The sequence below is a fragment of the Pinus tabuliformis genome, chromosome 4_1 (genome assembly GCF_031772625.1).
Source record: "Pinus tabuliformis cultivar Carrire ecotype Pingquan chromosome 4_1, CPIR1, whole genome shotgun sequence".
NCBI classification, from domain to species: Eukaryota; Viridiplantae; Streptophyta; class Pinopsida; order Pinales; family Pinaceae; genus Pinus; species Pinus tabuliformis.
Genome location: NC_142303.1, coordinates 848,560,855 through 848,587,706, shown reverse-complemented (window position 1 = coordinate 848,587,706; position 26,852 = coordinate 848,560,855). Strand labels below are relative to the sequence as shown.

The window sequence follows — 26,852 nt, the reverse complement described above, 5'->3', positions numbered from 1 at the left end:
TCAAGCCTGCTCTTCTTGACACTATACAAATTCCAATATGTGCTCCAATTCCTCTCGCAACAAGAGGATGAAGTCACCTGAGAGAGGAGCCTCATGGCTAATTGTTGTAGAGGAGGGCTTGTTTCCCCATGATTTGCCCACCAAGAATAGGTCTTCTTAGCCCCCCTGTCTCTAATCACATCACATCCTGCAAATTGACCAGTGCCATTGGAAAACTATGCAAAGGCATCCTCCACCTCATCAAGCAATGCTCTATCCTGAAAAACCCGCATGAATGCATCTTTCCTCCCTTGTGAGATTTCACCATCCATGTGAGGAGGGAATCTGTTGGAAGGTCCACCATTCAGCCACTCATGGCTGCAGTATTTTGGGTTCAATGAGTGAGCCAAACAATGTAAAGGTGTGCAATTCTTGTCCCATCTGCTGACAAGAATATCCTGTATAGTACCACAGAAGGTCTTTGGTGATGTCTCATACTCGGGGCACTCACTTTGTAGAATAATGCTCCTCACAGACTCAATCATGGAATCCCATCCCTCATAAACCTCTCCTAGGATGGGTTTGTCTGTATCTGCAAATTGAAGCAAAGAAATGATAGGGTCCATGATCTGAATAATTAGATCTACCCTCTCCCACCAAGCATCATCTAGGACTGTGTCCTTCACTCTTTTAGAGGCTACTTGATCTCTTTTTCTCCAAAAAGACCAAAACTTTGAAATAACCATGGCCCCAAGAGCGGTCTTGACCTCCCTCAACCTCTTCAACATGATGAATGAAGAGGCAAACTGTGTATCCACAATCGTCAACAATGATAGATTGTTGTATTCCTTGTAGATAGTGAGGGCATTTGTAGTATACCTAGGGGGGATAGTATGAGGTACATATATTAATGTAGTATACCTAGGGGGGATAGTATGGGGTACAGAGAGAGGTACCCAAGGGAATAACGTAATAATGGGATGGGCCATAGTTAATAAATAAAGTGATTAACCCACATTATGTAAGGGACTACAAGTAGTTAGCAATAAGGTCATAAGCCCATGGTATTAGATATATGGTATTGAGAGACCCATGGTAATGACCCATGGTATTGTATATATGAAGCCTATATAGAGGCTTGAGACTCCCCATTGAGAGATGTCAAGGAATATTGTATTGGTAAGCATATGGCTTGTGGAGTGTTCTCCTTCCTTAAGGAGTGATTGTATGGTGTTGTCCTACCTCAAGGGTTTGATCAATAAAGAAGCATTTCTATATTTTGTGTTTGTAATTCTCTTGAGATTATTTACAATTATTGGGTATATTTGCATCATTTCATATATTTGCAGGACATATCTATTACAAGTGGTTATATATATAACCTGCAAATATATGATAAATCAAATATATCCAGAAATAACATTCTTGATCCAATAATATAAAATGAGAATGCTTCTTTATTGATATCAAACCCTTAGGGTAGAGCAACACAATACAATCACTCCTTAAGGAAGGAGAACACTCCACAAGCCATATGCTTGCCAATACAATAATTTTTGACATTCCTCAATGGGGAGTCTCTAGCCTCTATATAGGCTTCATACATACAATACCATGGGTCATTACCATGGGTCTCTCAATACCATATATCTAATACCATGGGCTTATCACCTTATTGCTAACTACTTGTGGTCACTTACAAGTTGCGGGTTAACCACTTTATTTATTAACTATGGCCCATATACATTATTCCCTTGGGTACCTCCCTCTGTACCCCATACTATTCCCCCTAGGTATACTACAACATTTGTATGATTTTTTACAAAGTTCCGGTTATGCCATGCATCCTCAATAATGTTACCAATCCAAAGTACATCAGAAACAATAGATTTCAGTGCTAAGTTCAATGAATGGGCAATGCAAGGTGTCCAAAACACTTGTGGATATTTAGCTTCCACAATCATGCCAGCAACCTTGCAAACATGTGCATTATCTGTAATGATTTGCACACAAGAATCAACACCTACATCTTCAATAACTTTAATAAACAACTCACACATATATTGTGCATCCTTGTATTCTCCAAGTGTATCCAATGCTTTCAAGAAAACTGGACCATTCAAGGAAGACACCGTGAAGTTGATGAGTGGGTGTTTGCTGGATCTGTCCATCCATCAGAAACAATGCTAACCCTAGATGTTCGCCATGATGCTTTAGTAGGCTCAAGCAATTTTTGAACCTCTTTTTTTGCCTTCGTCAACAATGTGGTTGTAAGCTTCTATAAACCAGGAGGCACATACCATGATGGAGCTCTGTGAGTTAGAGCTCGGCACATCTCAATAAATAGAGGTGAGCGTGCAACATTAAAGGATATGAAGTTTTGATAGAAAGAATAGGCAATGGTGAGATCAAGTTCTTCCCGTTTCTCTTTTTGAAAAAAAATCTTGTCCATTGGGCCAAGTGAAATTGCCTTTCTTTTTTCTGCTTGTCCCCCACTGGAATTCTCAAATAGAAATTTGTTGCTGCCTTTCCTCAAAAATGGAAGGGATTCATCATTTTTGATTTTGCAGCCACATTTTGCATACCAACAATGAACTCTTTTTCCATTTCTTTCCTCTTTTGTAAAGGAATTTGTGTACAAGCTCCAACTCCACAACCTGGTAAAGCCATCAAATGGCCTTTGACATGAAAATATGTGCTTGTGAAAGTACTGTGGCAAGAGTTGCATCTCCAATTCATATTGCCTCCTCCCTTCACCTTGCTGCTTGGCCCATCCTCTCTTGTGACATATTTCCACAAGGGATATTTCTCAATGTTACCTTTAGGAGGAAGTCTTCCCTCAACATTAATTGTAGCAGACTCTGATGAAATTGGGGGAGGAGGGGCATCTCTAATGGGGACATTCTTCCCCTTCCTTTGCCCCTACTTGCTGCCCTTGATTGAGCCATGAATACTGTAAAAAAATAAACAAAACATGCACAAATTTGTAAAAGAAATGCATATACAAACTGTTGTAATACAAATGCAAAAAAATAGAGAGGAAATGCATTTACCTGTTGCTTGAATCTCCTTGAAAACACTCCAAACCCTTGGCTCCTTGCTCCAAACTCCTCACAGCAAACCCACATCTCAACTATTGCAAAAGAACTGACAACAAATGAGGAAAAAAAGAGTCATTTCTGCCCTTTATTGGTTGCGCGGGTCCCAAAATTTCGGATTCGTGTTCGAATTTCAGGACACGATGTGTCCGATCGGGACACGATCTGGATTCGATCGTGTCCCAATCGGACACGACGTGTCACGAAATTCGGACACGATTTAGGTCAAATTGTATCGGATTCGATGGATTCGGACACGTGGCCCTCTAAGAGCGAATCCGGTTTCAGAGCTAATAACTCAAGTAAAAGAAGATCCTAATCTAAAGAAGTAAAAAGCACTCACAAGCAGTGACTAATAGAAGAGAAATCACATAATTTCTATGCCCTAGATTTCTCAACAAAAGTCGACTACAGGATGAAGTAAATGATCTACACCAAAGGTCATGTCGGCTCACCCTCTATGAAATTGGCTTATATGCATGGGAAAATCACTATATATAGGCAACTCGACTCTCATTTGGAAGCAAGAAATTTGGTCAAGGATAAGTCTGCAATAAAGAAGTGCGAGGATCATAGAAGGAGACCTATATCCAAGCGAAGGAAGGAGGAACATAATTAAGGAGGAAAGAGTGTTGTCTACTATAGAAGAAGCCCAGTTTTTGTTGTGATACTCGTAGGTCAAAACAAAGAGAAGATCAAGGTGCATTACAAGCTGAGTTGCCAAGGAAGAGACCTCCAACTAAAGCGAAGGAAATCAAGGCACAAGAGAAGGTCATTTGAATTTGCTAGGGATGAAAAGGGGTGTAGGTTTGAAGCAGAGTGAAGGAAGCCGAATTCTGAAGGGTAGCCGAGAAGGAGAAAGGAGCAAAGGTTTGACTATTGTTGACTAAAGCAGAAGGATATCATCAAGGAAGCTTTGTGTCTTGGTCTTGGAGTGGCAAATAGGTCAAGGGTCTTGGTCTTGGTATTTGTCAATTGAAGTCTCTATAAGAAGAAGAATTCGTTTGGGTTTTCCTCTCAAGTGGGAGAGGTTTTGGCCCTGGCTGATAGCCTACATTGTGTGTCTCTTGTCTCTTTATGATTTATGCATTGGTAGTTGTTTGATGAAGAAGAACACTATAATAATCTAACTAAAAGAAGATCCTAATCTATTGAAGTAAAAAGCATTCACAAGTAGTTATCATTAATAGAGAAATCACCTAATCTTGATGCCCTAGATTTCTCAACATGGTATCAGAGCTAAGGTGACAAAGTCAAGGAAGGGCATCTTATCAAGGGACACTCAAGGATCAATCCTCAAGAAAGACAACAAAGCAAATCCAAGAAGATCATCAGCAAAGTCAAGATCTACAAGGAAGTGACAAAACCCTAGATCGAAGAAAAGGTCTACATCAAGTGGAAATCTTGGGAACCAACAGTCATCATCAAAAGACCACAAAGACCCTCATTAAGCTGAAGAGATCTACAAATCAAGATAGCTTCAAGTTTATTCATTCAAGGGAAGCAAAGGTCGTTGTCATCATCTTCAAAAGGTTCCAAGGCAATTTCCTCTCATTAAAGCAAGGATTTGATCCTTGAAGAAGATCATCCAAGAAGCATCAAGAAGTCATCATTGATCATCATCAACAAGGACAACACCATCAAAGGATCTAAAGTGATCTCCCTCCTTGTAGGGTCAAGGATCATCCTTGAAGAGATCTATCTTCATCAAGGAGAAGTTTTCTATTCTCTATATCATCATCAACATCAAGGAAGAAGCAAGTAGGAGCATCCTATCAAGTAAGTATATTTATGTCCACATCTAAATCTATCAAAATGTCTTTTCGCAAGGAAACAACAAATTGGTTGGGGCTTCAAACTATCTTGCATGGAAGAAAAGGACAGATCTGAATGTCATTGAAAATGAGGTTATGGAACATGTCAAAGGATCTATCGCCAAACCAACAAAAGAAGATGCTCAAGCACTTGCGTAGTATATGAAAAGGGAAGTTAGGGCTCAAAGGATTCTCATAGAATCTGTCAAGGATCACCTCATTCCATATGTATCAAAACTTGAAACTTCAAAATAAATTTATGACAAATTGGTAGAGTTGTATTCCATAAGCACTGCTGGAGAATTCATTTCATTAAGGCAAGAACTCTACAAGCTAAAGATGTTGAAAGAAGAAGGAATAGCCTCATACTTTATGAGGATATTGAAATCAGGGATCAACTTCAAGATATGGGATAAGTCATGTCTGATAGAGAAATGACTACAATTGTACTAAATGCACTACCGGAGGAGTGGGGTAACTTTACTTCAAGCATTTATAGGAAGAAAGAAGCTACAATGACAAGAATAAGGGGAAAATTTGGAAAGTATGGTTCTCAGAAAAAGAAAAGGAACATGGCTAAGATTTAATGCTATGGATGTCAAGAATATGGGCATTACAAAAGAGATTGTCCTAAGATCAAGAAGGACAATAACAAAAGAGGAAGAGAAGAAGCCCATATCACTAAGGAAGTGGAGGAAGTTGAAACGAAGAAGACCAAGAAAGAGGAAGTAAGAGATCTCTACTATGACTGAGATAGTCTTCCTCACCTAAGTTCTTCTTAAGTTCCTGTTCTTAAGTCTTCTGTTGTAAGATATGGGCATCATAATTAACTAAGAAAAATCATGGGATGCATCATGACATCATAGAAGCATTGAAAGCAAGAGCTTGTGACATCATTATAGAGAAGCATGTAAGGTGGTTGAAATTGAAGACTATGGTAGTCACCTTTGGAAGGATATAGCTCTTGGTAACCTCATTAGAAGCATAAGTGGCAAAGTCATCCAGGATAAAGCTCATCATACATCAATCAAAAGGAAACGTCTGCTGGATAAGGATACTCAGGATCCTCAAGATTCTCTGAAGAAATCTTCATTGGAAGATTCCTTGGAAGCAAGTGTTTCATTAGGAGTTCCAACTTGTGGAATTCATGGGATGATGGTATGATATCAAAGGAGGTGAAGTAGATCAAGGGGTTGGAGTTCTTTCAGTCAAGGAGGCTGCTAAAAGAAAGTCCAAGATGACCTAAAGGAAAATGAGGTATGTATGCTTGTATTTAATATTTTAGAGTCATGTCATATGGTTGCAGGTATCATGAAGAAATGCTCTATCTCAAGAGCATGATCAAAAGAAAGGATCTCCTCCTTCGAAAGGATGCAGGAAGGCATGGGTCACACATTCACTAGATGAAATCAACATAATATGTCCTCATATGTAATATGAGGTGGTTGACAATAATTGGAGGAACTCTGATTGGAAGTTCCTGGGAATGAAATGTGTGAAGAAAGGAAGGAAGAGATCGTGGAATATGCAACCATGGAAAAGGCAATCAACATCCAAGGACTAGAAGATTTGACTAGGATATCTCCATGAAAGATATGAAGACTCTGATGAAGTCTGAAAAAGAAAGAGACCCTTGATAATATATATCTTTTGGAGATGTGTCAATGCATATGCAGGATGCTGATGCAAACTAGGAGATGTCATGATGAAAGACCATCACAAAGGTAATTTTGATTTAAGTGTTCATTTCTTATTTTTGAACAAATATTTGGATGGGCTTATGCAGGGCTACCAAGGGAAGAGCTATGGATGTCTTCCACCACTGTTGACCATGTAGTAGGAAAGAAGTTCCTTCAGGAAACATGGCATGAAGAAGGCAACATGGCATGAAGGAAGACTAGATATGGACTGATGGATCACTTTCTGATGAAAGGAATGATGACATGATTGACTCATGAATGAAAGTGATGGATGGTCTGTGCCCTATGAAGAAGTCCCAAAACATGAAGACTCTTGAATAAAGAAAAGAAGTTCATGACATCGTGAGGAGGAGTTCTTCAAGAAGTTGGTTGTCCCATCATCTCCACCTGAGGAGCTGTTGTAGGTCCCTAATTAAGAGGGAGCTTGGAAACAAGTTTCCTACTTGGTAGAAACTTGGAAGCAAAATTCCTAAGCCAAGTGGGAGCGTAGGTACATTCCTTCATTGGAATATGTATGTCCTCCCTAATTAAGAGGAAGAGATAGACACATCATTCTTGTCTTCACTTGGGAAGACAGAGTGGAGTGGGTAAACATCTAGGATCCAATACTCTTCAAAGATGAGTTAGGGCATCCAAGATAAGAGTAGTCGAAGAAGACTGATATTCTTTGAGGATTGAGAATCCAAGATAAGAATAGTCCTGGTGGAACACACCCTGAGAACCCGGGTGGGGTATGTTCCGAGAGAGACAATGATGAGGGTGTCTATACATCATTGGTCTCGCCAACATTGAGCTTAGATCTTGTGGAGAGATAGAGCTATTAGTCAAGGCCTTGCTATGTGACAATGCTGGTTGATATGATGCTAAACAGATGGGTTACCAATCCGACTCTTCTTATGAGAATTCTTCAGATTGAGAATGTCCAAGTACCATTATGAATACCTCCCTAGTTAAGAGGGAGTGTTGAAAAGTGTAACTAGGTTCGGTCTTCATAATGACGTGTAATTGTGATTTTATGTAATTGATGTAAAGAAGAAAATAAAATTATTTTTGTAGTGCTTGAATCATGGGTTTCATGATCAAGGAATTTTATTTTAGTTAAGGTTCCCATTGTGAACCTTTAGGTTTTGTCATCAAGTCATAAAAGTCAAATTGAGTCAATGTCATGTATGAAAAACCCTTCTTGGGCATGTTACATTTTTGTATGAGTCATTAAAAGAATAAGAAGGCCCTCCAAGACCAAGCAAAAGCATCTCCTTCAAGTCGGCTACAAGATGGAGTAAATGATCTACACCAAAGGACATGTCGGCTCACCCTCTATCAAGTCGGCTTATATGCATGGGCAAATCACTATATATAGGCAACTCGACTCTCATTTGGAAGCAAGAAATTCGGTCAAGGATAAGTCTGCAATAATGAAATGCGAGGATCATAAAAGGAGAATTATATCCAAGCGAAGGAAGGAGGAACATAATTAAGATAATTTCTGATCTGTTTTTTGGGATAATCTACTCCACATGTGCGAGGAAAGGGTGCTGTCCACTGCAAAAGAAGCCGAGTTCTTGTTGTGATACTCGTAGGTCAAAACAAGGAGAAGATCAAGGTGCATTACAAGTCGAGTTGCCAAAGAAGAGTTGCAAAGGAAATCAAGGCACAAGAGAAGGTCATTTGCATGTGCTAGGGTTTCTGAATTAGGGCCGAAAAGGGTTGCAGGTCTGAAGCAGAGTCAAGGAAGCCGAATTTTGAAGGGTAGTTGAGAAGGAGGAAGGAGCAAAGGTTTGACTATTGTTGACTAAAGCAAGAAGGATCTCATCAAGGAAGCTTTGTGTCTTGGTCTTGGAGTGGAAAATAGGTCAAGGGTCTTGGTCTTGGTATTCGTCAATTGAAGTCTCTATAAGAAGAAGAATTCGTTTGGGTTTTCCTCTCAAGTGGGAGAGGTTTTGGCCCTAGCTGATAGCCTACATTGTGTGTCTCTTGTCTCTTTACGATTTATGCATTGGCAGTTTTTAATGAATCGTTTGGGTTTTCCTCTCAAGTGGGAGAGGTTTTGGTCCTAGCTGATAGCCTACATTGTGTGTCTCTTGTCTCTTTACGATTTATGCATTGGCAGTTTTTAATGAAGAAGAACACTATAATGATCTAACTAAAAGAAGATCCTAATCTATTGAAGTAAAAAACATTCACAAACAATTATCATTAGTAGAGAAATCGCCTAATCTTGATGCCCTAGATTTCTCAACTGCTAGTAGCCTACATTTTGTGTCCTCTTCTCTCTTTGATCTTCTTGTTTGGTAGCTGTTTGATGATTGAAAACACAATAATAATCAAGTTAAAGGAGAAGCTAATCAAGATAAGTATAAAGACATCACAATCAACTCTCAAAGTAAAAGAAATCACATAACCTAGTTGCCCCTAGATTTCTCAACATGGTATTAGAGCTAAGGTGACAAGACAAGAATAGGCAGGTTGAAGATCACATCATTGAAGAAGGATAGATAAGGGCCGAGCACAAGGAATTCATTAAGGAGGACTAAGAAGCACCAAGGAGGACTACTCATCTCAAGCATCACATCATCAAGAAGAGAAGAAGACCTCAACGACCATACCTCCACTCAAAGAAAGAAGGACTACATGTTTGAAGCATCTTGAAGTCTCCACATTCTACATTATCTTCCAAGGAAGCAAGAAGAAGCATTGCCATCATCAAAGACATCAAGGTGATTTCCCTCACATTGAAGCAAAAATCACATCTCAAATATCCATGAAGAAGATCATCAAGGAAGCAACATCATCAAGAAGGCATCAAGGTGAAGATATCATGATCTAGGAACATCTTCACTTGCAAGTAAGTATCTTTATACCAATGTCTGAATCTACTATCAAAATTATTTCACTCTGCAAGGAAAGCAATAAACTGGTTGGGTCATCAAATTTCCTTGCATGGAAGAAGAGGATAGATTTGATCCTCATAGAGAATGACGTTATTGAACATGTTAAGGGTTCAATCTCCAAACCATCACAAGAGAAATCGCAAGCGCTGTCGAAGTACATGAAAGGAGAAATAAGGGCTTAAAGAATCCTCATAGAATCAATGAAGGATTCCCTCATCCCTTATGTAGCAAAATTGGAGAAATCGAAAGATATCCATGAAAAGCTAGTAGAATTGTTTTCTGTAAGCACTGCAGGAGAAGTTATATCATTGAGAACTGAATTATACAAAATGAAGGTATCAAAGGAAGAAGGGATAACCTCATACCTTATGAGGGTGTCACAAATAAGAGATCAACTACAAGAACTAGGAGAAATAATGTTTGATAAAAAAATGACCACGTCGTGCTCAATGCACTACCTGATGAATGGGGCAACTTTGTATCAAGTATTTATGGGAAGAAGGAAGCCACTCCATTCAGTGAACTTTGGTCATTATGTAAGATTGAAGAAACTAGGTTGAAGGCAAAAAGCGATGTTGGATCAAATGATCAAGTTCAAGCATATGCTGCCATGGTTAGAAAAAAAAAGGAAAGTTTGGTCCTCGGAAAAAGAAGAAGATAAATATGTCAAAGATACAATGTTATGAGTGTAATGAATATGGGCACTACAAAAGGAATTATCCCAAACTCAAGAAGGACAACAAGAAGAGAAGGAAAAAAGTGAAGCCCATGTTACCGAACAAGTGGAAGAATCACAAAAGAAGAAATCAAAGGAGGAAGTGAAAGACCTCTATTATGATTGAGATAATCTCCTTCACTTAGTTCTTTTCAATTGCATAGGAAGCATCACAAGTATGATATGATGCATTATAGCAAGATAGAGATGACATCATCAGAGAAGCATGGAAGGATAGCTGAAGTAGAAAGCCTACATGGTTATAGTAGTCATCATGATAGAAATGGCATTTTCATTGGAAGCATACAAGGACAACCAAAGTAGAAGTATATTTGGTTGAAGGAAAGTCATTTAGCAAGATAGAATATAAAGAAAGGTCATCATATATCATCATTATTAGAAAGGAGAATTTGCAGAATGAGGATCGTCGAGATCCTATACTAGAATATTTATGAGAAAGTTCACCTCTACTTGGAAGAAGCGTCTTGCAAATAGTCCACATTTCCACCTTGTGTGGGATCCACTGTTTAAAAGAATGACGGTATGGTGACAAAGTAGTGTAGCATGTCAAGTTGGTTGACGTACTTTCGTCTTCAAGCAAGGAAAGGAAACTGCTAGAAGGAAGTCTAGATGACCAATAGGAGGAAGAGGTATGTATATATTAGATAGATAAAGTTACGTCATCATATAGTTGCAGATAACATGGTTGAATGCTCTATCTCATGAGCATGATTGAAGAAGTAGAATCTCTTCCATTAGGAAGATGCATGAAGGCACATAGACAATATGCCTTGAACTCTTCTACATATTGATAAGATGAAATCAATATTATATGACCTCATATGGAATATGAGTTGGTTTACAATTATGGTTCTTATGATGAAGAAACTATGTATAGAAATTCCCGGGGAAGCAACATGTGAAGAAAAGGAGAAGAGTTCATGAAAGATGCAACTGTAGTTATGTAAGATAAGATATGTGATCAACATACAATAACTAGAAGAATTAGCTATGACATTTGCATGGAAGAAGAAGGTATGAAGACCTTGATATGGACACTGCAAAAGAAAAGATCTGTTGAAAAATGTAATTAGTGTCGGTCTTCATAATTGTATTTAAAATGTATTTTTCAAAAGAAAGAAAAATGATTTTTTATTATAAAAGAAATGTACTTATTAAAGCATGGGTTTCATGCTTGGGTCAATGGTTTTTAGGTCAAAGCCTCCAAAGTAGGCTTCTAAGGTTTATGTCAAGTGTCCTTATCCATGTCATAATGTAAAAGACACTTCTTGGGCCCTATCAATTAAGAAAGAAATTTATTTTTATGTAAAATAGGTCATTTAGGCCTCCTTCACCAAGTAGGCCTCAACCTAGACAAGTTAGCCTAATTAGGGAGGTAGATTTCACTATAAATGGGTAGCAACTCGACTCATTTGACCACATCAACAACAAGTTCGATTTGCAGTTGCTGGAGGCAGAAAAAGTGTGGGAAATTCAAGGAAGAGGAAGGAAACCCTAGCGAAGGAAAATGAAGTCTTTGTCAAGCAAAAGAAGTCAAATTTTCTCTCTCCTTGTCTCACACATGCAAAGTTGCTGGGTCACTGGAAGGGCCGAAATTGCAATACTGTAGCTAGGTCGAAATCTTGGAGTATTTGGGCCGAAATTATGGATTGTTGCCGGGCTATAGTTGTTGGACTAAAAGAAACTGTTGGACACCTAATCCTCTATGGGTTGGTTTGGAATGTGAACAACCACAAGAGTCCAATAGACCACTTGGAATATGAATCCAAGGGTCACATCAATGTACTATAAATGCATATCATGTCAATACTATATGCAATCAATGCTTATCTTTCATATTCGTTGTTTACATTCCATGTGTGTTTAACATGATATCAGAGCTGGCATTCTCCTGCCCTGCTCCAATTTGAGCCACTTGTTTTGTGGTCTCTATATACATGTCAGTTCTGCCTTTCTCCTGATCAGAATTGCCACCTTATAGAGCGTTTTACTCTGTGCATACATACCTATTTCATTACTAAGCGGATTTCACAGGGTATCGGTCCATTTTCCTTGCCACACGCCTGTCGATCTGACCTCTCAACATGAATCTTGCTGAGTTCTTTTCCACACCTGTCAAATTTGCCTCTAAATTGATTAGATTTGCCACTCTGAGCAGTCCAACATTTACTTAGTTCTGTTGATTCTCTGCCTCATTTGTGAGAAACGTTTCATGTTCTCTTCCCAAGGATGCGACCGCGTTTCACCCATTGCTTGGTACATCCCTGAAGTATCCTTGACGTGGGTTAAAATTTCTACCAGGTTCATCCTTGGAGAATCCCTGATGTGGGTTAAAACTTCTCCCAGAATCTAGTGGAGCAAATGCCCGTTCCGTTAGATTTCTCTCTCGATCATATTCAAGTTTATCTCAAAGAAATCCCATCCTGCCTTGATTGCTAATTGGCTGACTGTACCTAGTTCTTCTTGCCTTCATTTGTTCAGACGAAAAAGGCTTCCTCATTGGTTCAGTAGAAAAAGACCGCCTCCTGTTTGGAGAAAAATCTACATCATCATCTTCTTTAGAATCATAACGAGCACGTTCCCGGGCAACTTTCCTTGTAAAGCCTTTCCCAGTTCTCTCTCAACTCTTGAAATAACTCTATATATTGTTTGCACTAGGGCTCAGCCTCAGTCTCTTTGAGAACCAGTCGAGTCTTCTTCATGAACTGAGCTCACAGTGATTTCCTCCTCCTGTTGGGCAGGTTTTCTTGGGGTATGTGAAACCTTTCTCTAGGGGGGACATCATCCCCAACCTCGTGCATTTCTCCATCGACGACCCACCATTGTGATTTCCTCTTTGGTGGAGGAGGAAGTGTTACTACATGGGATCTGGAGGCTGTACTCAATAGCTTTACATAACTGGTGATTAAGGAATCCTTCTGGCTTCCTCTCAGGATGCCTAGCCAAAACATCTCTCTAATCATGCCACCTACGCACTTTTTGAGCCTAGAGTATTGCATGCAACAATGGGTGTACTAGGCCATGGTCTTCCAGTTGCGGTACTTTCCAATGCTTGTCCAACAATGCCATGAAGAAACTTTGATGCTTTATCCAGCTTGAATGTTATCGTGAGGCTCACAAGAGCTGCTAAAGTTTAGCGTTTGAATATAGTTGGACAACATATGGTGTTGACTCGAGGTTCAATAAAATAGTGATTTGGTGGCCCTCAGATTAAGAGAGATTAGTGTGTAGCTGGTGGATGGGAGGATCGACGGTCATAAGGGTATGTTGAAACAAAAACTGAGTCTTCAGTAATACCTGTAATAGAAATGATATTTTGTTGCTAACCTGTATTAAGAAAAAAAGGGGAGCTCAATTGGATTCTTTTATCATTATTAAGAAGCCCCAAAATTGTTTCAAGACTGAGATTGAGAATTCTCAAGCTATTATCTTCATGGTCAAGAATTCAAAGTTTTCTAGAGTTTGATTCATCTTCGGTTGTCGAAAATGAGTAAGATCAGGTCATATTGCTTCTAAGTGAAGGCTAGGTCGTTCTGCTGCTAGGTGAAGTAAGGCAATGCTTGCAAGTCTGGTGGTGTAATCAAAGTATCAATGACACAATGTATAATGAAGGCATAAAGAATAATGGCAGTTTATAAAAAGTGTTGAAAGGTGCATGTTTGTTGGAAATCGACACCTTTATTTGTTGAGGTTGATTTGTTGACAAAATGGCTCAAATTAATAATGTATTAGAGTCATTGAATACTTCAATACAATCAATTGTTTATGACAGAGTAGAAATCAACAAAACCACTCTTGTCGACATTCAAACATGTCTACAAAATGCACAGGAAATGATCGAGTTTCTTCAACTCGAGTCAAAGCTACAACAAGAAGAATTGCAGCAGTGGAGTCATCATTCTGAACCTGTTTCTGTTCAGAACATTGAGATAGACTCCCATAAGCATCAAATCAATAATGTTGATTTAGTACCCAATGAAGAAGCAGATTTGCAGAAAGATGCAGAAATTCAGCCTGCATGGTATCCCAAGTCAGTCATCAGACCTTGGGAAGAGCTTGTCCACAACAAACATAGAACATGTCTTGGATATGATAAGGATGCGTCCTTTCATATTCTAGACTGTTCCAAGCCCATTCAATTTTAGAGTGTTGGATTTCTTCATGACAGTTCACCTTCAGTTGTTTCAGATTCTGGTCCTCTTCCACAACAACCACAACAGATTGTTAAATGCCAACATTGTGACCGAGTTGGCCATATGAAAGATCACTGTTTTGATCTTCATCCATGTGAGCACTGTCATAAAACCACTCATTCTTCAAACAGATGCTTCAAAAATAAGCCTCCTGCAAGAACAAAGATTCATCTTGGATGGATCGCTTCTTGGCAATGGGCTTCAACAACTAAGAAGATATTTCAGTCATATATCAGAACTTGTTCTAGAGTATTGTACAGTCTTGCAGTTGAGCTTTCTCCATCATTTCACCTTGTATCTGACAGGGGGGGAAGTGATGGTCATATACAAGTTTCAAAGCCACATCAAGTGAGCCTGAGCCACAACCTACCATACCAGATTCAGAGTTGTAGCCAGAGACAAAGATGCCCCTGAGCATGCCTTTGGTTGATGATCATCCTTAAACCATCACAAGTTGAGACCTCCCTTTTCAGGTTGAGGTTCTCCCTTTTTGTGCGGGGTGAGACCTCCCTTTCAAGGTTGAAGGTTTCTGTCTTCAAAATATGAGGAGCACTTCCTCTAGCAGAAGACCTCAACTTCATGCCAGATTTGGAAGAGTTCCGGGAACTGCACTAAGCGTTCCAGTGTTGGTGGTCATCCTTAAACCACCCGCCTTATACCAACATTTCAGAGAGCACATTTAGCCTAGTGCTCCCATGCATTTTTGCACATTTTGTATTACAGCTCTCTTCTTGGACTCATACATACCCCTTCGGATTAAGGGGGGGAATGTTGGACACCTAATCCTCTATGGGTTGGTGTGGAATGTGAACAACCACCGAAGTCCAAGAGACCACTTGGAATATGAATCCAAGGGTCACATCAATGTACTATAAATGTATATCATGTCAATAATATATGCAATCAATGCTTATCTTTCATATTTGTTGTTTACATTCCATGTGAGTTTAACATACTAAAGTTTGTTGAATCATATTGGAAGGCTGACTTGGTGGAGGAGAAAGGTCTTTTGGTCAGATCTAAGGTCTTGGTCTATTTCAATTTGGTTAGTGGAAGAGTTTGACTAGGTTTTCCCCTAGAGAGGGGGTTTTAGCCCTAGCTGAGTACCTACATCTGGTGTCACTGATCTTCATGTTTTGATTTGATATTTTCTTGTTAAAAGGAAGATAAAAGAAGAACATAAAGAAAGTTAATAAGACTACAAGAATATCACAAGTAATTATCAACATAAGAAAATATTTCTGCCTTTCTGATTTTCTAACATGGTATCAAAGCTAAGGTGAAGAAGGAAGGAAAAAGGCAGCTTGAAGGTCTATTGAAAGATGGATTGAGGAGGAAGGAACAAAAGAAGGCCATTAAGAAAAAGATCATATAAGAAGAGAAGCATACTATCTATAGAGACTATGACAACTTCAATGAAAACAAAAAACACGCTAGAAGGAGCCTCCAACTACAGGACATGGAAGAAGAAGATAGATCTTATTATTGCTAAGCATAAAGTTTTGGATTTTGTTCAAGGAAAAGTTAAGAAACCTACAGATGACACATGAAAGGAGAAGTAGAGTGAAACAAACATCTTGGCCATGAATCTATTAGTAGATGGAGTGAAAGACAATCTAATCCCATACATATCCAATATAGACTCTGCTAAAGAAATGTAGGAAGCCCTCTCCAAGTTGTTCACCATCAAGAATATTGGTCAGACAACTAGTCTCAAGAATGAGCTAAGAACAATATAGATGACAAAATATGATACTTTGTCATCATATTTTGTAAGGATCTCTAGAACAAGAGATGAACCCTAAGCTATAGATGAAGTTGTACCAGAGAAAGAACTCTTGATTGCTACACTACTAGGCACTACATGGTCATGAATGAGCTTTCTGATGAAGTGCATGTGCAGTACAATGTGTTTGCTGCGCTGATGTTGGACTGGATCTTTGCATAGTTGAATGACACTTTGATTATCACACTGAAGTGTAGTCGGATGCTGCTGCTGAAAGCCAAACTCTGACAGGATCTGACGAAGCCACAGGGCTTCCTTACTAGCTTCTACGACACCACGATACTCTGCTTCTGTTGAAGAAAGAGAAATGACACTTTGTTTCTTGCAAGCCCATGTAATAGATCCTGAACCAAGAGTGAACACATAACCTACAGTAGACTTCCGATCATCAGGGTCACCAGCCCAATCAGAATCAGTGAAACCATCCAATAGAGGAGATGCTTCTGCACTGTAATGAATCCCAAACTGAACTGTACCTCGAACATAACGAAATATCCTTTTAGCTTCTTTCCAATGACTTTCATGTGGGTTTTGCATAAAGCGAGTAATTAGGCCAACAACAAAGGAAAGGTCAGGACGAGTATGGGTCAAATACAAAATTTTTCCTACAAGTTGATGGTATAAGGTAGCATCAACTTCAGGGGAAGTACAAGTGACTGAAAGTTTGGCTCCAGACTGAAAGGGAGAAGGGGCTAGCTTACAGTCTTCCATGTGAAAATGGCATAGAAGATCACAGGCACACTTGGACTAGGAAAGGGAATACCTTCCTTGGATTGCAAGAATTGAAGACCAAGAAAATAATGCAAGTGTCCTAAGTCTATCATTTCAAACTTCTTTTCAAGGCTAGACTTCACATGGTTTATAAGGTTGGGATCACTACCAATAAAAATAAGATCATTAACATAAAGAACAAGAATGATAAGAGACTTGCCCACTTTCTTGGTGTAGACAGTATTGTCAGAATGACACCTAGAAAAGGCAGTTTCTAAAAGAAAGCTATCCATTTTGGCATACCAAGCCTGGGGGGCTTGCTTGAGACCATAAAGGGATTTCTTAAGCCGACATACAAGGCTGGAGTCTGTTTGTATAAAGCCAAGAGGTTGTTCCATATAGATTTCTTCATGCAAGTCCCCATGTAAGAAGGCAGATTTAACATCCATCTGATGGACTTCCCATTTGAAAGCGGTAGCAAGGGAAAGAACAAGGCAGATAGAGTTCATTTTGGCAACAGGGGAGAAGGTTTCAGTATAGTCAATGCCTTCAACTTGTGAAAAACCCTTAGCAACAAGGCGAGCTTTATGTTTATCAACTTTTCCATCTGGTCCATACTTGGTTCTGTAAACCCATTTGCATCTAACAAGTTTTCGTCCCTTTGGAAGAGGAACAAGATCCCATGTATAATTTGCCAATAATGAACGATATTCTACATTCATAGCTGCGTCCCAATCTGGATGGCTTGAAGCTTCTGCAAAGGTGTCAGGATCATAATTCGCTGAAGCTTGAGCCAGTAAAGAAGAGGCTCTATCGAACTGAGAATGTGTATGTTGTTGATCTGTAGGATCACCGGCAAGAGCACCTGCTGCATCCTGAGTAGCACAGACCCATTTTGGAAGCTGAGGAGTTGAAGGAGGATCCTGAGAAGGTGGGGGAGGATTGTCATCCTCACTGTCATCATCTGAAGAAGAAATATTTTTAGAAGTAGAAGGGATAGAGAGAGGTGGCACATCCGCCGAACTAGGCTCGTAGGCCGATATATTTTCAACAAACTTTACATCTCTTCTAATGATAATATTTTTGGACTTAAGTGGAATAAGTCTATATCCTTTGACATCTTCAGAATATCCAACAAAAATACATTTTTCACTCTTAGGTTCTAAAGCTTTATGTTTCTCATCTGGAATATGGGCCCATGCTTCACTTCCAAAAACACGAAAGTGACTTACATATGGTTTAATTGAACTCCATGCTTCTTCTGGAGTGATATTTTTTAAAACCTTAGTAGGAGTGCGATTTACTATGTAATTTGCACAGTTAATTGCTTCTGCCCAAAAATGAAGACTAAGTCCTTTAGATTGAAGCATACAATTAGCCATTTCTTTTAAGGTGTGATTCTTCCTTCAGCTACACCATTTTGTTGTGGAGTATATGGAATAGTATGTTGCATTTGAATTCCATTCTCAGTGCAAAAGTTGATGAATTTGTTGTTAACATATTCTCCGCCATTATCAAATCTTAGCTTAAGAATTTGATGTCCAGATTGTTTTTCAACAAAGGCCTTTAAGGCCAAGAACATGTTAAATACTTCACTCTTGAGTTTTAAGAAGTATACCCAAGTGCGTTTGGAGAAATCATCAATGAAATTTAATAAATACTTGTAGCCAGAGAATGAAACAACTGGAAGTGGACCACATAAATCACTATGCACAAGCTGTAAAGGGGCTGAGGCGTGCCAAGAGGCACGTTTTTCAAAACTATCCCGATGATGTTTTCCGAGTACACATCCAGAACAAACACCATCTCTGCAAGATACCATTGGAAGACCTGTCACCATATTTTCTTTACATAGATTCTGAAGGGAGTGATAGTTTAAGTGACCAAATCACTCATGCCAAACTTTGCTCACTTCATCATTATGAGCAACAAATACCGAGGGAAGATTTGATGACCCAAAGTTGTTAAACTTATACAACCTTGTAGAATCATCAGCAATGCCAGTAGCTAAAATCTGTCTAGGATCTCTTAGGTCCTTAATTACAACATCATGAGGTGAAAATTCAACGATTTTACCTTCACCTGAATGAGTTATCTGATATACAGATAGAAGGTTGCAGAATAAGGTTGGAACACATAATACATCATTAAATTGACCATTGTCTAGATGAACAGTTCTAGTCCCTACAACACTAAGAGATCTATCATCACCAACATATATATTTTTGGTGTTACAATCATTTAAAGAAGAAAAGATCTATCATCACCAACATGGCTTTGTTTTTGGCCATGTGATAAGAAGCTCCAGAATCAATGAGCGTCTCATGAGAATGAGAAGAAGAAGATACATTTAGTGCATAACTAGACCAAGATGCTTGACAACCACATGCAGAAAGTGCTATTCTTGAAGATGAAATTGAAGTTGAAGAGTGCTCCAAATGGATGTTATGCTTCTTCATTGCTGCTTCCAAGACTTCCATCTTCTTAAAGCATTTGGATTCTAAGTGGCCATATCGATTACAAAAGTGGCAATGTCTATCAGTCTTCTTCTCTTTGTTTTTATTTGCCTTATCATTTTGTTGAAATGATTTTTCATTTTGAGACTGAAATTGCTTAGGACCCTTGTTTGGTTTAGGACCATTCTTTTTAGGATACTACTTCTTAGGATTCTTTGAATTTGGTTGCTGCTGGGCGGCTAAGGCTTTCTTAGAAGAGTTTCCAAGATTAAGAAGACCAAGATATAAGAGCTTTTCTTGTTATCTTATTAAAGAATCATAAAAGACATCAAAAGAGGGGGACTTGTAGTCTTGTCCTTGAGAAAAAAAGGCTTCTCTAGTAGAATGGAAGGTGGAAACAAACACAGAGTACGCTGGTCCCAACTTAGTAAGAATGGAATAGATAAGGCTACCATATTCTTTCTTAACCTTAACACCTTCCAAGAGAAGTCTAAGGGTCTTGAATTTGGACAAAAAAATTCAATGGAAGAAAAATTATTGGGGTCTAATGTAAGCAACTCATTTTCGAGTTGATGCGCTGTAATTTCAGTTTTAATTCCAAAAACTTTAGTGAGTTGTTTCATTGCTTCATTAGGAGTATCAAGTTCTGCGATATGGAATCTAAGGTCTGGAGAAATAGACATCCCTATCAACCCTGTGCTTGATCTTGCCTATTTTCCCATTTGGCTGCCTTATCTTCATCTTGAGGTTTGGTTTCTTGGCCTGAGGCTATTCTGTAAAGACTTTTACTTCTAAGTAAATCCACAATGTCGGACCACCATTGAAAGTAGTTGGTGCTGTCAAGAATAACTTGGCATGGACTTTCCATTTTAACAGACACTGACGCTGTAGATGTTGAAACTAAGTGTTCCAATGGAAAGATCTCGAAAAATTAGGCTGATTAAAAAAAATGGCTCTGAAATCGGCTTCAGGATGAAAAAGTTATGGCTTTTTGAAGAAAAGTTGTTGAAGATGCCGACGAAGTGTGTGAATGTGCGGAAATGAATGCTAATGTTATATTTAAAAATAATCCCCCCCCTTTCCAAACTTAATCTAATTAGCTTACTTTAAAAAAAAAAGATTTTATGCGACTCACTTTTATAAAGAAGTGAAAGTCACTTTTACAATGGTACTTTATGAGCTACCCACTAAATTGTAACTTAGATAAAAAATAAAGAGACTTTAGAATTATAAGTGACTCACTTTTTATAATGGGTGAGAACACTTTTACATAAAGTAACTTTAAAACATAAGTTACATGTGCTTTTTGAAAAAGTAACTCAACAAAAAGAAAGACTTGAACTTAAGACCTCTATTCTCATAAAGTAACTTTGGACCAAGTGAGCTAGTTCAAAAAGCTAGTAATTTTTGGAAAAGAGGAAGGGTTTTTTTTTTGTCACTGAAGCTTTGGGGTGCGTGCTTTGGAAAAGAGGAAGGGGGTATTTTTTTTTTAGTCACTGAATCTTTGGGGTGCATGCTTACTTGAAAAAGCTCTTTTTTTCCTACAAAACAAAAACCACAAAACCCAACACGAACATACAAAAAAAACAAACCTTACGGCTTGAAGTTAGCTTTAGTTGGAAACTAAATATTTTCCTCAATGTTTCTGATTTTCCGAGATCACAGTAAGCGCGGCGGAAAAGAGCATATGCATGAGAAAAATCCTTCCTTTCTGTTTTTGATTTGCCCAGATCGCACAGAGTCGTGGGGCAAAGAGCATACGCAGAAATGAAAGGTATAGATCCGGTAATAAAAAACAGAAAGATAAATAAACTGGAATAAACAGAGAGAAAATAAATAAAAACTGCAAACAAACACTGTATACCTCCAAATCTTAAAAATGACGTAGCTAGAGCTACCGGAAACGTTTTCGTGTGAAACGAAAGGGTGTTCTTCACTGGAACAGATGCTCCTAACACAATAAAGCAGTCCTCTCGGCCCGAAAGTAGTAAAAAACAATAGATCTAGGAAACGACAGTCGGATGCAGTTGTACTGGCTTCAGATTTGGATCACCAACAGATGTGGCCCTCATATAGCTCCGATACCATGTAGGAATTTACAGGGTAAGTTCCTCAGATAGAACACCAAAGGACACCGCTCACAAATAGATCACAGATCAATACACGATTATTGACATGGTTAAAACCCTCAAAGAGGGAAACTGTCCACGGCTTGAGCCAACGTGGCCACTTCAGGCTATTTATTAATAAAAGAATGAAAATTTACATAAGCTTCTCTCATGAACGGTTCCCCTACAAATGACCCTCCACGCTCTTTAAATAGAGATCATGGACCAATCGAGTGTTAAGCCACGGATCAAGTGTCGATAATATCGAGGAGAGAATGCACTGTCAGATCACAACATATCGTGACCGTTGGATTGTAAGTTACAAAAGTACATAGTAAAGAAACACACTTTACCTAACTCTACACTATACCAAGTTATACTTAACTATTTCCTATGTGTCGGAATATCCTAACAAAGTTGTGACGACATCAGAGGACAAAAAAAGATATTAAGACTTTTCATCAATATGCTTCGAGGACAAAGCATTTCACAATGGGAAAATAATATTATGAACATAATAGTGTATAGAATAATATAAATAATGATGATAAATACCAATTCACAAGTATAATTAATTATGAAAGGGCATGTCCCAAAAGGAGATGACTACTTACGAAAGGTCACTTCCACCTAGCTATATATATGGGGTCATCATTGTATTCAAAAATATCAATTGTACATTCAAACATTTATATATAAATATTATTTATATTGTGATGGATATTCTCATATTCTAGATATTTTGAATCTATTTGTGTGTAAACGAACTTTGTTCGTTAGAGGGGCTAGTCAAAGTGTGATGATGAGAACCTTTCCCTTGCCAGTTAGGCAAGGAAGGGTAAGGGGACGAAGAACACAAGGGGAAAAGGTACTTCGGGAGTTGGAGAGAGGAGGGACATGGACAAATTCAAGTGCCTTGCATGTCACAAATTCGGCCCCTATGTTGTTCAATGTCCAAACAAGAAGAAGGGCAAGGGAAGACACAGGTAGCTACATCAACTGACACATAGGTGGCTGAGATTGCTGCTGAGTTTGAGAGAGATTTCTCACTTGTGTCCTGTCTTTTTGGCACCATTGCTAAAAAAGAAGAGGTTATTAAATATTCAATTATCGTGGTCCTAAAATCAATTTGAATAAGATCAAGAAAGAATGAAAGATTTGTTTTACTTTAGGACAATGGTGCTTCTCCTCATATGGATGAATCACATGATCTATTCACAAGTATGTTAGAGCCAGACTCAAAGCTACATGTGGAGATTGACAGTAATACTAGGTGTGCAGTAGAGGGGAACCATGATTGGTAGCATCCAATTTCAGTTAGAGTCAGGAGAGACTTTGGAGGTGACTGAGGTTTTATTTGTACCAAGATTGACCAAAAATCTTCTAGCAATCTCAAAATGGAGGACAAGGGGCACGAGATGTGCATCTATGATGGAAAAGTACTTGTTAGGTTGAGAGATTCTAGTTCAAGCACTTGCCGAGTGATTGGAAGAAGAGAAGGGAATTTATATATGTTGAGGGGTCAAACGGTGTGAGCACTAGTGCATGACAATGACAACTTGTGTGAGTTGTGGCACATGAGGATGGAACATTTGCATCACAGGGCTCTACCTATATATATTATGGGAGATTGTCACTGGTGTTCCAAAGTTTTGTTTGGGGCATCAGGGTGCATGTAAAGGGTGTGCTTTGGGAATGTATGCCCATACATCATTTCTGAGAAGGGATTATAGGTCCAAGGGGTTGTTGTATCGAGTGCATTAAGATGTGTGTGGTCCTATGTTAGTGAGGTCCTTAAGTGGTTACAATTATTGCGTGACCTCTATAGATGATTGTTCTAGAAGGACATGGATCTGCTTCATGGAGACAAGGATGATGTCTTAGGTAATATTCAGGAGTTCAAATCTCTCGTAGAGAACTAGATAGGGAGGATGGTCAGAGTCCTCAGATCAGACAATGGGGTTGATGTTGAGAAATCAAGGGTAGCTAGATTAGGTGATTACTCTTACTTTGTTAACTGCTTGTGATGTATTTTTACTTAACTTGATTAGCTTCTTCTTTCCCATGATTATTATTAGTGTTTTCTATCGTCAAACAACTACGAAACAATGAAGATCAATGAGACAATAGGACACAAGATATATGCTATTAGCCAGGGCCAAAACCTCTCCTCTTGAGAGCACAACCCACCAGAATTTTTCTCTTCTTATAGAACTTCAATTGACGAATTCCAAGACCTAGGAAACTTGTCAAAGTCCCCTCCAAGACCAAGTCAATCCTTCCTCCTCGATGAACTTTCTTTTCTTTAGCAACTTCTACCCCAAAAACTTCTGCAAATTCGATCCTAGCTGCTTCTCCAACAACTACGATCCCCAACAACTTCTTCTACAACTTCGACCCCCAACAACTTCTTCTGCAACTTCGACCTCCAACAGTTTCTTCTGTAGAAACCCTAGTTCTTGCATTTGTGGAGAAGATGGTGTTCACAGGGCATGTCCTTTAAGGACAATTCCTATCTTGGAATAATACATCCTCAAGGAATTTCCTCTTCGACTACTCTTACCTATTGGATGCCCTACCACATCCTCAAAGAGTATCAGAATCAATCTCAGATGCTTACCCAATCCTCCATTCTTTCTTCACAACATGAAGACAAGAATGATGTGTCTATCTCTCCCTCTCAACTAGGGAAGATATGCTCATTCCTATAAAAGGAATATACCCAAGCTCCCTCTTACCCAGGGACTTGTCCAAGCTCCCTCTTAACTAGGGACTTGTTACCAACAACAACTATCTGCTCTTTGGTGGAGATCATGGTACTATCAGCTGCTTGTAGGGCTCCTCCTTTCGATGTCATGAACTTCATCTTCTTCATTATGGAGCCTTCATCTTCTAGATTTTCTTCGTAGGGCATCAACCATCCATCACTTTCCTTTCAACGAACCATAGTGTTGAACCAATAGTCATGTCATCCTTCTTTTCATCGGAAAGTGATCTAGGTATCCACATTTGGCCTTTCTTCATATAGCTACCTCTTCCAAGTCATGTTGCTTTCAGGATCTTCCATCCATTCCCATGAGTACTAGTTGTAGATGACATCTACAACTCTCTTTCGGTAGTTCAACCCAACCAGATGTTGTTTAAAAATCAAAATGAACATCAATTCAAAGTTACTTTTTATGATGGCCTTCCATCATGACACCTGCTTCTAGCAATATTAACACCCTGCACATTCATAAACACATCTCTAAGACTTTCAATGTCAAGGGTCTTCTTCTTTTACATACTTTATCAAAGTCTTCATATCTTTTTTTAAGGAGATGTCATAGCTAATGTTGATCACTTATTTTACGTGAGTATAGTTGCATCTTTTACGAACCTTCCTTTCTTCACATATTCCTCCCCAGGAATTTCTATTCATAGTTCCTTCATCATTGTCAACCACCTCATATTTCATATGAGGTCATATTATGTTGATTTCATCTTATCAATATGCGAACTAGTTCAAGACATATGTCTTCATGCATCTTTTGAAAGGAAGAGACCCTTCTCCTTTGATCATGCTCATGAGATAGAGCATTGAACCATGATATTTGTAACTATGTGATGACATGACTTAATCTATTAAATATGTACATACCTTTTTTCTCCTTTTCGTCATCTAGACTTCCTTTGGCAACTTCCTCTCCTTTCTTGAAAGTACTTCAACCATCTTGACATGTTGCATTCTTGTGTTATCATACCATCATCCTTATAAACAATGACTCCCACACAATGTGGAATTATCAGCGAGACACTTCTTCCAAGTAGAGGTGAACCTTCTAATGAAGATTCCAATGGAGGATCTTGATAATCCTCATCTTGCAAATGCTCTATTAAGTTTAGGTATGTTCTATGCTTAGAGCAATTTATTTCAATTTTCCCAATTAGCTCAATATCATTTCCAGATTAGCAATCACATCAACATAATAGTAAATTGTAGATAGAACATAAACATAAATCACAGAAGACAAGCCAAAACAAGAGGACACAAGATGTGGCGCTAGCTAGGGACAAACCCCAATGTGGGGAAAACCTTGATCAATTCTTCTTATATGTTCTTCAATACAACAGAGAGAGATAGTACATATACATCAGAAGTCAACATATTGACTTATCTAAATGAGGGCAGAGATCTTCTCTAAGAAGATAGCATATGAGGTAGCTGATCTGAGTTGAGTAGAAGGCATACTGCTTCCATTGATCCAAGGTGACTCCATCGCCTTGCTGCTCGTCACTGTGCTACACCTCATTGTGCTGCACTCAATCATCATGTTGGACCTTATTACCATGTTGCAGACATCATATTGCTGCATCTTATCATCATGCTGCACCTATCACTATGCTGCACCAATCACTGAGCTGCTCTCATCATTGTGCTGCTCCCATTACTGAGTTGCACCCAATGCTGCACCCATCATGCTGCATCCATCATGGCATCCAATATGCTACAACCATCAACCATTTCACTCACCAGTCTTAGCTGCTTGCTATGGCTTACAACCTAGCAGAGCAGTTAGACTCCTTTAATAGGTCAAAGGTGCAGTCTCCTAACAGTCCTCAAAATCTGCCCAGATTTGACTATAATGGGTCTCCAAGGAAAGACCATTTCCTTTACAATTCAGAGTAGCCTTCAAGCCCTTAACAGTGACTGAACTGTCTATGCTCACTTCTTATACAGTGGCATACAACAAGGTTATGACAACCTATAGAGTGACTGATATGAGCTCACACAAACCTCCTACTAGCAAGCAATTCAACGCTTTAATTTGACCCCTGAAACAACTCTCAAATATACACGTTGATCAGTGTTTTTCTTGCTGTGGTTGAGGTTCTTTTGACTACTGAAATAGGCCTCCTATGACTGTGATCAGACCTTCCTTTCACAGCAGCTATACCTCTCCCTTAATCGCTGCTTGGACTCTCCTCCTACTGCGACTAAAACATCTTTTATAAACAACGTTTAGGGCTGCCTTGATAGGAGATAAGGTATCTCCCTTTAGGTTTGCGTTTAGGCAGTACGACTTCCTCATGACAACGAAGGCTAAGACCTCCTTTGACTGCGTCCTTGATTCTTTTAGTATAGCGGATGAGGGCGTGGCATATCCCTCTTAGCAATGTCCATAGGGCTGCAAACGTCCTCCTAATTTCTGCGGGTAGGGCATGATAGGACCTGTGGCTAGGCCATGATAGGACTGCGCATTAGGGCTTTTCTTCCAACTGTGTATAGGCCTCCTTCACCGTGCAAGATCTCCCTGCTTGGATTGCGGCTAGGTGTGAAAATTCTATCTTTGCAACATCTGATTTACTTTTCCTACTTATTCTTCAACAAGTTATTTAT

The 26,852-nt window shown here is 39.0% G+C and overlaps 1 protein-coding gene and 1 pseudogene across 1 annotated transcript in view; one reads left to right on the top strand and one right to left on the bottom strand.

Moving 5' to 3' along the window:
* Window positions 1–26,852, top strand: part of LOC149178880 (Endoplasmic reticulum vesicle transporter protein) — a 215,578-nt gene that overhangs the window by 145,370 nt on the left and 43,356 nt on the right. The window lies entirely within an intron of this gene.
* Window positions 12,461–13,169, bottom strand: LOC149178881 (uncharacterized; annotated as a pseudogene).